Source organism: Ahaetulla prasina, chromosome 2, assembly GCF_028640845.1.
Source record: "Ahaetulla prasina isolate Xishuangbanna chromosome 2, ASM2864084v1, whole genome shotgun sequence".
In the NCBI taxonomy this organism is placed as follows: Eukaryota; Metazoa; Chordata; class Lepidosauria; order Squamata; family Colubridae; genus Ahaetulla; species Ahaetulla prasina.
In genome coordinates, this window is record NC_080540.1 from 3,547,503 (window position 1) to 3,560,531 (window position 13,029).

Consider the following 13,029-nt stretch of genomic DNA (forward strand, 5'->3'; position numbering starts at 1 on the left):
CTGGATGAAGCCGTCTATCTAGACCCGTTCCAGTCCGGTTTCTGACCCGGATACAGCAAGACAGCTTTGTCGCTGGTGGATGATCTCTGCGAGGTGCTGGAACAACATTCGCCCTACTTATACCCCCATCCCACCCTTCTTGGACTTAAATTGTGACTATGTAGCGAGCCATTGGTTCCTTTGCCTGCTTCAGTGCATTTGCAGAAAGCAGAGGCCTAAAGAAGTGAGAGATACGCGAGATCAGTACTGTGAAATCTAACGCTAGTTCACCTCATGTGATCTTGCACTTTGAGTGTGATTTGCATATATATAGATAAATGTGGAAAGGGATGTGGTGGCTCATGTGGCTAAGACACTGAGCTTGTCGATTGAAAGGTTGGCAGTTCAGCAGTTCGAATCCCTAGTGCCGTGTAACGGGGTGAGCTCCCGTTACTTGTCCCAGCTTCTGCCAACCTAGCAGTTCGAAAGCACATAAAAAATGCAAGTAGAAAAAATAGGGACCACCTTGATGGGAAGGTAACAGCGCTCCGTGCGCCTTTGGCGTTTAGTCATGCCGGCCACATGACCATGGAGTCGTCTTTGGACAGCGTTGGCTCTTTGGCTTTGAAACGGAGATGAGCACCACCCCCTAGTGTCGGGAACGACTAGCCCATATGTGCGAAGGGAACCTTTAACTTTACCTAGATAATTGTAAACAAAGAAATGTCTCCTAGATAATTTCAAAGCTTTCATGACTCATGAATATAGAAATTATCATGTCTATCTCACACCACTATAAGCATGCAAACATACAACCAAATGGAATTTTGGAGAAACCCAGAAGGAAATTCACTTGAATTTGTACAGTTTGATCTTTTTCTCTAACCTTGTTATTGATTGATTGATTGATTGATTGATTGAATTTCTATACCGCCCTTCTCCCGAAGGACTCAGGGCGGTTTACAGCCAAATAAAACAATTTTCATAAAAGTTAAAAACATTTTAAAAATCTAATTCAATTAAGCCGAAACAATTAAAACTATAACAAAACCATAATAAAACCCACATTAAAAATTACATTAAGCCAGCCCTGCGTGATAAAACAAAAAGGTCTTTAGCTCGCGGCGAAAGGTCCGGAGGTCAGAGAGTTGACGTATTCCCAGAGGCAGCTCATTCCAGAGGGCAGGGGCCCCCATGGAGAAGGCCCTCTCCCTGGGGGTCGCCAGTCGACATTGTTTGACTGACGGCACCCTGAGGAGATCCTCCCTATGGGAGCGCACAGGTCGATGGGAGGCTATTGGTGGCATTAGGCGGTCCCGTAAATAACCCAGTCCTATGCCATGGAGCACTTTAAAGGTGGTAACCAGCACCTTGAATTGCACCCGGAAGACCACCGGAAGCCAGTGCAGCTTGCGCAAGAGAGATGTCACATGGGAGCCTCGAGTTGCTCCTTCTATTACCCGCGTAGCTGCATTCTGGACCAGTTGGACCCTCCGGGTGCTCTTCCAGGAGAGCCCCACGTAGAGAGCGTTACAGTAGTCCAGGCGGGAAGTGACGAGAGCATGAGTTATCATTTTCATTTTTCTTTTGCTTTGAAGGTAATAATGGGCAGGAGAATCAAGATTCCTGGGAACTGTTCCAAGTGATCAATGCTAAAGATGGAACGGAGAAGTTTGGAATTCGAATGGAATTCGAAAGCCATGAGAGAAACCAGTCAAATAATTGGAATCAGGATACCCCATCTTCCACTGATGCTCTGATGGATGACTTTCTTGCCCAACAAGAGAAACCATATAAGTTCCTTACACCTCAAAAAATGATTGACACAAAAGAGAAGCCTTTTAAATGTTTGGAATGTGCAAAATGTTTTAAAACAAGCAGGCAACTTACTTCCCATGAAAGGATTCACACTGGGAAGAAGCTATACAAATACATAGTGTGTGGTAACAGGTTCAGAAGTCGTAGTAATCTTATTTTCCATAAAAGGATCCACTCGGGAGAGAAAACATATAAATGCAAGGAGTGTGGAAAGACCTTTGCTCAAAGAGGTAATCTTATTTCCCATGAGATCATCCACACAGGAGAGAAACCATATAAATGCATGGAGTGTGGCAAGACCTTTGCTCATAGCAGTTATCTTGCTTCCCATAAAAAAATCCACACAGGAGAGAAACCGTATAAATGCATGGAGTGTGAAAAGACATTTGCTTGGAAGTCTGGTCTTACTTGCCATAAGAAAATCCACACAGGAGAGAAACCATATAAATGCACAGAGTGTGGAAAGACCTTTGCTCATAGCAGTGGACTTGCTGTTCACAAAAAGCTCCACAGAGGAGATAAATCATATAAATGCAAGGAGTGTGGAAAGACCTTTGCTCGAAGAGATAATCTTATTTCCCATGAGATTATCCACACAGGGGAGAAACCATATAAATGCATGAATTGTGGAAAGACATTTGCTTGGAAGAATGGTCTTACTTGCCATAACAAAATCCACACAGGAGAGAAACCATATAAATGCATGGAATGTGGAAAGACCTTTGCTCAAGGAAGTCATCTTATTTCCCATAAGATGATCCACACAGGGGAGAAGCCATATAAATGCATGGAGTGTGAAAAGACCTTTGCTCGAAGATATCTGCTTAATTGCCATATGATGAGCCACACAGGAGAGGAACCGTATAAATGCAAGGAGTGTGGAAAGACCTTTGCTCAACTATCTAGTCTTATTTCCCATATGAGGATCCACACAGGGGAGAAACCATATAAATGCATGAATTGTGGAAAGACATTTGCTTGGAAGTCTGGTCTTACTTGCCATAACAAAATCCACACAGGAGAGAAACCATATAAATGCATGGAATGTGGAAAGACCTTTGCTCAAAGAGGTCAGCTTATTTGCCATAAGAGGATCCACACAGGAGAGAAACCATATAAATGCATGGAGTGTGGAAAGACCTTTGCTCGAAGAGATAGACTTATTTCCCATAAGAAGATCCACACGGGGGAGAAACCATATAAATGCATGGAGTGTGGAAAGACATTTGCTCGAAAGCAAGATCTTACTTGCCATAACAAAATCCACACAGGAGAGAAACCATATAAATGCATGGAATGTGGAAAGAGCTTTGCTCAGAAAGGTAGTCTTACTTCTCATAAAAGGATCCATGCTCGGGAGAAACTATATAGCAAAAGCAATTCGATTTAAACTTATATACCACTCCACAATGCTTTCAAGGTCTCTCTGAGCAGTTTACAAAGTTAACATATGGTCCCCAGCAATCGGGGTCCTTATTTTACCCATCACAGAAGCTTGAAAGCTGAATCAACCATGACCCTGTCAGCATCAAACTCCTGGCTGTGGGCAATTAGCCTATAGTACTGCATTCTAACCACCGACCCACCATGTCTCTATAGATTTTTATCTGTATGCATATTGTGTGTCAGGAAATTGTTATTTGCCTAACTAGTTGGTCAGGCAATATATAAACTAACTATGTATGTTTGTAGAAAGGCATGATATTGCTTTAAGGCTGTGCTGCATTATGCAAGCATCCTGATTGGTTGAGCTCTGTAGCCAATGTATAAAAGGACTACTAAATTATGGCTTGTGGGGAATCTACAGGGACGCTACAGCATTGTAACCTGATGACATGCTGCCACTGTATATTTGAGCTTTATGATCATTGCTTGATCATGGCTAGTTACTGATTCCTCAAGTATCTTGATAGTGACTGTTGTGAATTGAACTGTGTTTTGCCAAACTGAAAGAAGACCTTGTTTGTTGTGCAAGTCTATGTTTGGTAAGAAGACTTTGTAACATCCCTGACTGGCTTTATACGTGTATGACCTGGATTGTTTTTGGACTATGACTTTGCCTTTTCCCTAAAAGTAAAGGAATATCAAACCCCAGTTTGTCTGCAAGTGACTGTTATTGTATACAACCGGTCTCAGTCGTTTTCATGCGTAGGGTACTCTGCTCAACAGTCCACAACCTTAGTTGTGAACCCAGATTACCCTTAACATTGTGCCTTTCTGATCCAAATGAGAGAAGGTTGCATCCGACAAAATGAAATTTAATAGAATAGAATAGAATAGAATAGAATTTTTATTGGCCAAGTGTGATTGGACACACAAGGAATTTGTCTTGGTGCATATGCTCTCAGTGTACATAAAAGAAAAGATACGTTCATCAAGGTACAACATTTACAACACAATTGATGATCAATGTGGAGAAAAGTAAGATTTTACATCTCGGCAGGAAAAGCAGATTACCTGAAACCTAGCTCACAAATTGTAACTATGAAAGGGTCCTTGGAGTCCAAATGAATGATGATGTAAGCATGAATCCCCTGTGTGCGGCAGCAACTAAAAAAGTGAATACAATCCTTGTTTGTATAAACAAAGGCATAAAATCAAAAACACATGAAGTATTAGTAAAGCTTCATAAAGCCTTAGTAAGACCATACCTGGAATACTGGTGTGGAATACTGGTGTAGAATACCTGGAATACTGCAATCTGTTTGGGTCATCACTTTACAAAAAAGATGTTGAACCTTTGGAAAAAGTGCAAAGAAGAGCAGCTAAGCTGATTAAAGGCCTGAAGACTAAAACAAGAACGGTTATAGGAACTGGGCATGGCTAGTCTAGTCAAGAGAAGGATCAGGGGACACAGGATAACAGTGTTCCAATATTTGAGGGACTGCCACAGAGGAGGGCTTCAAGCTATTTTCCAAGGCACCTGAAGGCCAGACTAGGAATAATGGATGGAAACTGATCAAGGAGCGATTCAACCTAGAAATAAGGAGAAATTTTCTGACAGAACAATCAACCAATGGAACAACTTGCCTTCGGAAATTGTGGGAGCTGGAGACTTTCAAAAAGAGATTGGATTGTCATTTGTCAGAAATGGTGTAAGGCAGGGATCCCCAACCTTTTGGACCTCAGGGACCACCAAGTCATAATTTTAAATCCCTGGGACCATTAATATGAATCCAGTGCGCCGCTTGCTGAAGCGCCTGGACTCCCAGTGATGGGATGGGGTCCTTCAGGCACTGTCCCTCCTCTCTCTTTCTCCCCAACTCCCCTCTCTCTCCCATTCATTGTCTCATTCTGTCTCCCCCCCATTTTCTCTCCTACTCAATCTGTCATCTCTCTCCCCCTTTCTTTCTTTCTCTCTCCCCCTTTCTCTCTCTCTCTCCCTTTTCTCTGTCTCTCTCCTTCTCTCTCTCTTTCTCCCCCTTTCTCTTTCTCCCACTCATTTCATCTTTCTTTCTCTCCCCTCTTTCTCTTTCTTTCTTTCTCTCCCTTTCTCCCACTCTCTCCCTTTCTCTCTCCCCTTCTCTTTCCCTCTCTATCCTTCTCTCTCTTTCTCTTTCTGTCCCCCTTTCTCTCTTTCTCTCCCTCTTTCTCTCTCTCTCTTTCTGTCATTCTGTCATCTCTCTTTCTCTCTCCCCCTCTCTTTCTCTCTCTCTCTCTCCCACACTTTCTCTCATTCTGTTCTTCTCCCCCCCCACTCTCTCTCTCTCATTCTGATTCTCCTTGTGTCCCTTTCAGAGCCAGAAGGCTTCGAGCAACAGCTCCAAAGAGAGTGCCCCCCCCCCGTGACATCCCCGGGGAGGTGAGCAAGTGGGCGGTGGAGTTTTCCCTCCAGCTGAGTAAGCAGCCCAGAGACTCCAGCAGGAGGAGGAGGTGGGCAGAAGCGGAGGCGGGGGGCAGATTGCTTGGGATAAACAAGGTACACCAGGAAGGACCGCTGCCTGCTGTGCCAACATTGCAAAATTCAGGTGGGGGGGTCAATACTTAATGCAAGACATCCCCCTTCGGCCCTACCCCCACACTTCTTCCAAGAAGCGGTGTTCTCTCATTCTCCCTCATTCTCTCTTCTCTTTCTCTGTCTCATTCTGATTCTCTCTCTCTCTCACTCTCATTCTCTTTTTCATTTTGCGCAGCATCAGCATTCCGCCTTGGTATATTTGTCCAGCCAGTGGAACAAAGCAGACCTTGTCTCCTGACCCTTGGGACTCGGAGCTATAAACAGCGTCTGACCAGGGGAGCAGCTGGATTTTGCTCTCCATTGCAGATGCCAGATCAGCCCCGTGCAAGCTCTTGTCTCTCGAGGAGCCTGGCTGAAGTTTCCCACGCTGTTTCAGCAAGTGCGCCTTGTGAGACAAGAGCTTGCTAGGAGCCGATTTGGTGTCGGCAATAGAGAGCAAAATCCGGCTGTTCCCCGGACCAGTCGCCATTTACCGCTCTGAGTCCCAAGCGGCAGGAGACAAGGGCTGCTTTGCGCCACCAGCTGAGCAAATATACCGAGGCGGAATGCTGATACTGCGCAAGTGCAAGTAGTGCTTCCCTCCCACAGCTTCCAGCCATCGCAATCGCTGCTTCAGCCTGCTTGCGCCACAGCTCCTCCACCAGGGTGGACTGGCAAAAATACGAAGATTTCTCCACGGACCACCAAAATTTTCTTGCAGACCACCAGGGGTCTGCGGACCACTAGTTGGTGACCGCTGGTGTAAGGTCTCCTGCTTGGGCGGGGGGGGGGGTGGACTAGATGAACTACAAGGTCCCTTCTAACTCTATTAATGTAATATCTAATTTTTTCCCCAAATCACCAGAAGGCAAGATAAGAAACAATGGATGGAAACTAATCAAGGAGAGAAACAACCTGGAACTTTCTTACAATGAGGACAATTCACCAGTGGAACAGCTTGCCTTCATACATCGTGGGTGGTTCATCACTGGACATTTTTAAGAAGAAACAGGACAGTCACTTGTCTGAAATGATATAGGACTCCTGCTTGATCAGGGGGCCGGACTAGAAGAGCTCCAAGTTCCTTTCCAATTCTATTCTGATTTTGATTCTGAATCCTCAATCCTTTCTTGTGCTTTTTGGCTAAGAATAGAATAGAATAGAATAGAATAGAATAGAATAGAATAGAATAGAATAGAATAGAATAGAATAGAATTTTTATTGGCCAAGTGTGATTGGACACACAAGGAATTTGTCTTGGTGCATATGCTCTCAGTGTACGTGAAAGAAAAGATACGTTCATCAAGGTACAACATTTACAACACAATAGATGGTCAATATATCAATATAAATCATAAGGATTGCCAGCAACAAGTTATAGTCATACAGTCATAAGTGGAAAGAGATTGGTGATGAGATTGGTGAGTAGGAGGTTTTAAAAGAAAGATGAGTATCAGTGGAGGTTATCATTTGCCCTGAAAGTGATGTGTGGATGCTAATATTTAAGTGGTGCAGAATCCCTAATCATTTCAAGTAACTTCCTTTGATGATTATATCCACTAGAGCAGAGTTGCAGGCAGAAATACATTAGTCCTGAATCACTTACTATTGTTTTAGCTTTTTTTACTTTGCTTACTATTGTCAGTCTGTTTTTCCACTGTGTTTCACATTATACAAGTAATAACTGAGAAAGAAAACCATAAGGAGAAGGGGGTTATAGTGGTGCTGAATTAGAAAATGCAACTCATAGGTTGTTTCTCCTAATTTTGTGGTGATGTTTCCCTGCCTTCCCTCGTGTTGCCCATCTCTTGACTCACATAATCTTATCAATACCTTTTTTAAAGTGAGGTCTCCAGAACTGGACACAGTGTTTCAAATGGTGTTTCACTGAAGCCGTATGTAATAAAAGCTGTAATACTGCTGACGACCATTGCAACATTTTCTTGCGCGAAGTCAAAAGAATCATTAAACTTTTTGTACCACTAATATATCACAAAACCAGAGAAAATAATCTACCAATATCAATAAGGAAATTAAAATCCAGAAAAAAATCTCTTTGGCGAAAAAACAAAACTATGTAGCTAACTTCAAAAAAAGCTACAAAAACCTATGCCAACAAATAAAGACTGAATGTAATAATTATCACATCAAGCAAGAAAAAAACCTATGCACAAAATCTACCCGCGCCTTCTATAATTTTGTAAACAACAAACTTTAAGACTCGAGATCCATCCGACCCCTAAAAGGACCCAACAATGAAGACAGTATTGACTAAACTGTTAAAGCCAACGTTCTTCGGCTCAGTTTTTGTAAGCAACAACAATACACACCCAATATTTCCCAGCCGTAGTACAGACAATTACAATGATTACAGTGATCTTGCACATATTAATTTTACAGAAGACAATGTTGAAAAAGCTCAACGCAATCTAAAACCACCTCTATCTATTGGACCTGATGGACTATGTGCATACTTCATAAAAAAGCTTTCCACTGTAATTGCAGAACCTCTAAGCATAATTTTTGAAAAATCTTTCAGTAACAGCCCCTTGCCCTATCAATGGTCACAAGCCAAGGTCATACCTATCTTCAAAAAGGGAGACCCTAGCCTAGGTAAAAATTATAGACCAATCTCTATGTTGCATCACCTGCAAAGTCATGGAATCAATCATTAACCAATCAATTACCCTCCACCTTGAGACAAACAACCTATCAAACAATCTGGTTTCAGAAAAAAATTATCCTGTAATCTACAACTACTACATTGCAAAAACATATGGAATACACATCTCAATCAGGGCAAAGCAACAGACGCAGTTTACATAGACTTCTGTAAAGCTTTTGATTCGATGGTACACGACAAATTACTTCAAAAACTAAAATCCTTGAATACAGCTCATCTGTCTTGAACTCGCACTGCATATCGGATATACATGCAATCGAGAGTCCAGAGATATTTCATAAGAAGAGTCCTCCACTCCATAGTTGTGTAAAAAAATTGCTGCTTGAACTCATTTATTAAAACATAGAATAGCATTGTGGAAATACCTTTGTATCTGTTCCAAACCTCCACCCAGTGGTGGGTTCTACTTAACTTTACCTCTGGTTTGCAATGCGACCGCGTGTGTGCACCTGCTTTGCTCACACACGCTTCTGCGAATGCACAGAAACTTCCTGATGATGTCCGGGTAGGTGGATGGAGCATCCCGCCAATTTTACTACTGGTTCTTGCGAACTGGTCTGAACCGAGGCCACCCACTACAGGTTCCACCACACAGGGAGCATTAAAGCAAGTAGTGTCAACTCTGAAAATGACTCTAGGGGGCGGTGCTCATCTCTGTTTTAAAACCAAAGAGCCAGCGCTGTCAAAAGATGTCTCCATGGTCTAAATGCCAAAGGCTCACGGAATGCTCTTACCTTCCCACCAAAGGTGGTCCCTATTTTTCTACCTGCGTTTTTTACATGCTTTCAAACTGCTAGACTATAGCAGAATTTGGGACAAGTAACAGGAGCTCACCCCATTATGTGGCACTAGGGATTTGAACCGCTGACCTGCCAACCTTTCTATCAAGAAGCTCAGCGTCTTAGTCACTGAGCCACTACGTCCCCCCAAAATGACTCTAGCTGAAGCCCTATTTTTCTTGCTTTGTTTCTTAGTTGCCATACTTAAGGGCGGGCGCAGGGGGAGACAGAATTTATGGAATGTAGAATGTTTTCCTCCAATGTGCCTGACATAACAACGATAAGGCTGCTGAGAACCACGGCCAAATTAGCCTGCCCAACAATGGCAGGAGGGAGTGCTGAGAACTTCATCATTTGCTTGCTTGGCTAATGTGACTTGTGACACGAGCGGATGGACAGTTTCTATTCTTTCCTTGTACCCAAAATGTGGAAATTATTCAGTTTTGCTTTCACCTTTGACCGTGCTGATATGATGTACCTAATAAACCGGATTTTTGAGGAAGCCAAGGCCTCAGAGTCTTGAATTGGTTGGGAGCATTACTCGGAACCCTGACAAATAGTTTTATTAAGGCAAAGTGGTGGTAGGGAAGTGTGGATGCATATTAACTTCTGATAGGTAGGCAGCCTACTGATCAACCCAAGCAGTCCCTGATTTACTATAATTGTTTAAATAACCATTCAAAGTTACAAGCTAACGTTGCAAATGATCAATCAATAAGGAAGCTCTTTGGAAAGCAATGGAGACCAAAATAAGATGAAATTAAGAACTACTTAAAAAAATTACTTCAGTTCTTTTTGATGAAACATGCAGAAATGCAAATGGGAACTTTCTCTGGAATATCAAGATACCAAAAATAATCTAATCTGCCAATAAGGTAAAGATAAAGGTTCCCCTTGCATATACGTGCTAGTTGTTCCCGACTCTAGGGGGGCAGTGCTCATCTCCGTTTCAAAGCCGACGTCTCCGTGGTCATGTGGCCGGCATGACTCAACGCCAAAGGCACACGGAACGCTGTTACCTTCCCACCAAAGGTGGTTCCTATTTTTTCTACTTGCATTTTTACGTGCTTTCGAAACTGCTAAGTTGGCAGAAGCTGGGACTAGTAACGGGAGCTTACCCCGTTACACGGCAGCACTAGGGATTCGAACCGCCAAACTGCCGACCTTTCAATCGACAGCTCAGCTGTCTTAGCCCCTGAGCCACCGTGTCCAATAGCTCACCGTTAAAATGAGGGGTTCTTGGTGCTCTCTGACTTGATTGTTTTGTTGCAGATGTTTCATTACCCAAACTAGAGAACATTATCAGTGCACCAACCAACCTGAGGGCACCAAGGACCCCTCAATCTAACTTGTCTCCACTGTGTCAAATTAACATCTGAGTCAACCAGTATGAATGTAGAAACAGGAAACCTTTTTCGGTCAACGACCTCTTATGATGAAATGGAATAAAGAATCTAACGTAAAAGAATCTAACGGCAAAGAAAATAATGATGAAACAGCTAAAGCAAACCTCTTTAACACATTCTTCGGCTCAGTCTTTGTTAACAGTAATGGCTCATACCCAACATTCCCCAACCGCACCACCAGCAGAACCCCTAAGCATAATCTTTGGAAAAGCCTTCACGACCAGTTCCCTTCCCAAACTTTGGTCACTAGCCATGGTCATCCCAGTCTTCAAAAAAGGAGACCCCAGCTTAGTTGAAAATTACAGACCAATCTCTCTATACTGTGTCACCTGTAAAGTTATGGAATCTATCATCAACCAATCCATTATCCTCTACCTAGAAACAAACAATCTATTCTCTAATAAACAATTTGGTTTCAGAAATAAATTATCATATAACTTACAACTTCTTCACTGCAAAAACATATGGACTACAAATCTTGATCAAGGCAAAACAATAGATGCAATTTACATAGACTTCTGTAAAGCTTTTGACTCAGTGGTACATGACAAACTTCTCCTAAAACTAAAATCCTACAGCATCTCTGGACCCCTCCACAATTGGATATCAGCGTTCCTGTCAAACAGACAACAAGTGGTCAAAATAGGCAGTGCCCTATCAAATCCTGTTCCTGTCAATAGCGGCGTTCCCCAAGGCAGTGTTCTTGAACCAATACTCTTCATATTATACATTAATGATCTCTGTGACCATATTAAAAGTAATCGTATTCTTTTCGCTGATGATGTCAAACTATTTAACAATACCAACAATACAGCTACCCTTCAAAAAGATCTTGACTTTGTGTCAGAATGGTCAAAAACTTGGCAACTCCAAATCTCAACCAGCAAATGCTCTGTCTTACACATTGGAAAAAAGAATCCAAACACTAAATACAAACTCGATGGACATTACCTTACAGATGACCCGCACCCTGTCAAAGACCTTGAAGTTTTCATATCCAATGATCTAAGTGCCAAAGCGCACTGCAACTACATCACAAAAAAGGCTTTAAGAGTTGTAAACCTAATCTCACGTAGCTTCTTCTCCAGAAACACTATACTACTTACCAGAATTTATAAAACATTTGCTAGACCAATTCTTAAATACAGCTCGCCTGTCTGGAACCCATACCACATTTCAGACATCAATACAATTGAACGTGTCCAGAAATATTTTACAAGAAGAGTTCTCCACTCCTCTGAATACAACAAAATACCTTATGCCACCAGACTTGAAATCTTGGGTTTAGAAAACTTAGAACTCCGCCGCCTTCGACAGGACCTGTGTTTAACTCATAGAATCATCTATTGCAATGTCCTTCCTGTTAAAGACTACTTCAGCTTCAATCACAACAATACAAGAGCAAACAATAGATTTAAACTTAATGTTAACCGCTTAAATCTTGATTGCAGAAAATATGACTTCTGTAACAGAGTTGTTAATGCTTGGAACACATTACCTGACTCTGTGATCTCTTCTCAAAATCCCCAAAGCTTTAACCAAAACTGTCTACTATTGACCTCACCCCATTCCTAAGAGGTCCGTAAGGGGCATGCATAAGAGCATAAACATGCCTACCGTTCCTGTCCTATTGTTTTCTTCCATTATATCCAATTAATATAGTTATTGCATGCTTATGCTTATATATATATATATATATATATATGCTTATATATTATATAGGTCTTTGGTTATATATATTATATATTATATAATATATTATATTATATATACTGTTGTGACAAAATAAATAAATAAATAAATAAATAATGACAGATGTCAATGTAGTGTGGAAAAAGCTTCCAGGTAAACAACTTGTTTTTCATAGAAGGGCCAGAATGAACAGAAGCTGAAACAAATGCACGGGGAAAATATATTTTTCAAGCATTAGGGCCATATTTTTGTCTTTTTATGGTTTGCCATAACATTAAGGTAACTTAAAATTAAATAAGTATCAGTCGTGTAGTTACTTGCTAAACGTGCATAAAATTCTCTTCGTTGCATGATTAAAAATTAGTAACCCACTAAAGTCTTTGGATGGCCTTGGGGGGCATATTTCAGTTGTTGCTCAGCTGAAGCTCTTTTTTCAAATATGGATTATTAAAGGTTCAGTGTTAAACTGGAGAAGAAATGGAAAAAAGAAAGAAAAAATCAGACTTTTTAAAGTGGATTTTTAACCACTTTTCCATCCTTTTAAATTTTGTTTTGCTCACTGTAGCTAAACTCTGAGTGTCAACTCCAAATCTGGTCCAATGTTTTCATAGCAATGGAGCCTTCAGTTTTTCATGTTTTGCTTTTCCATTTTCTTTTTCATTTATGGTCTAATGATATATCCCTGCATTAAATGCTCCAAGGGGCTCAAGCTACCTAGTCACATTTCTTGAGGTA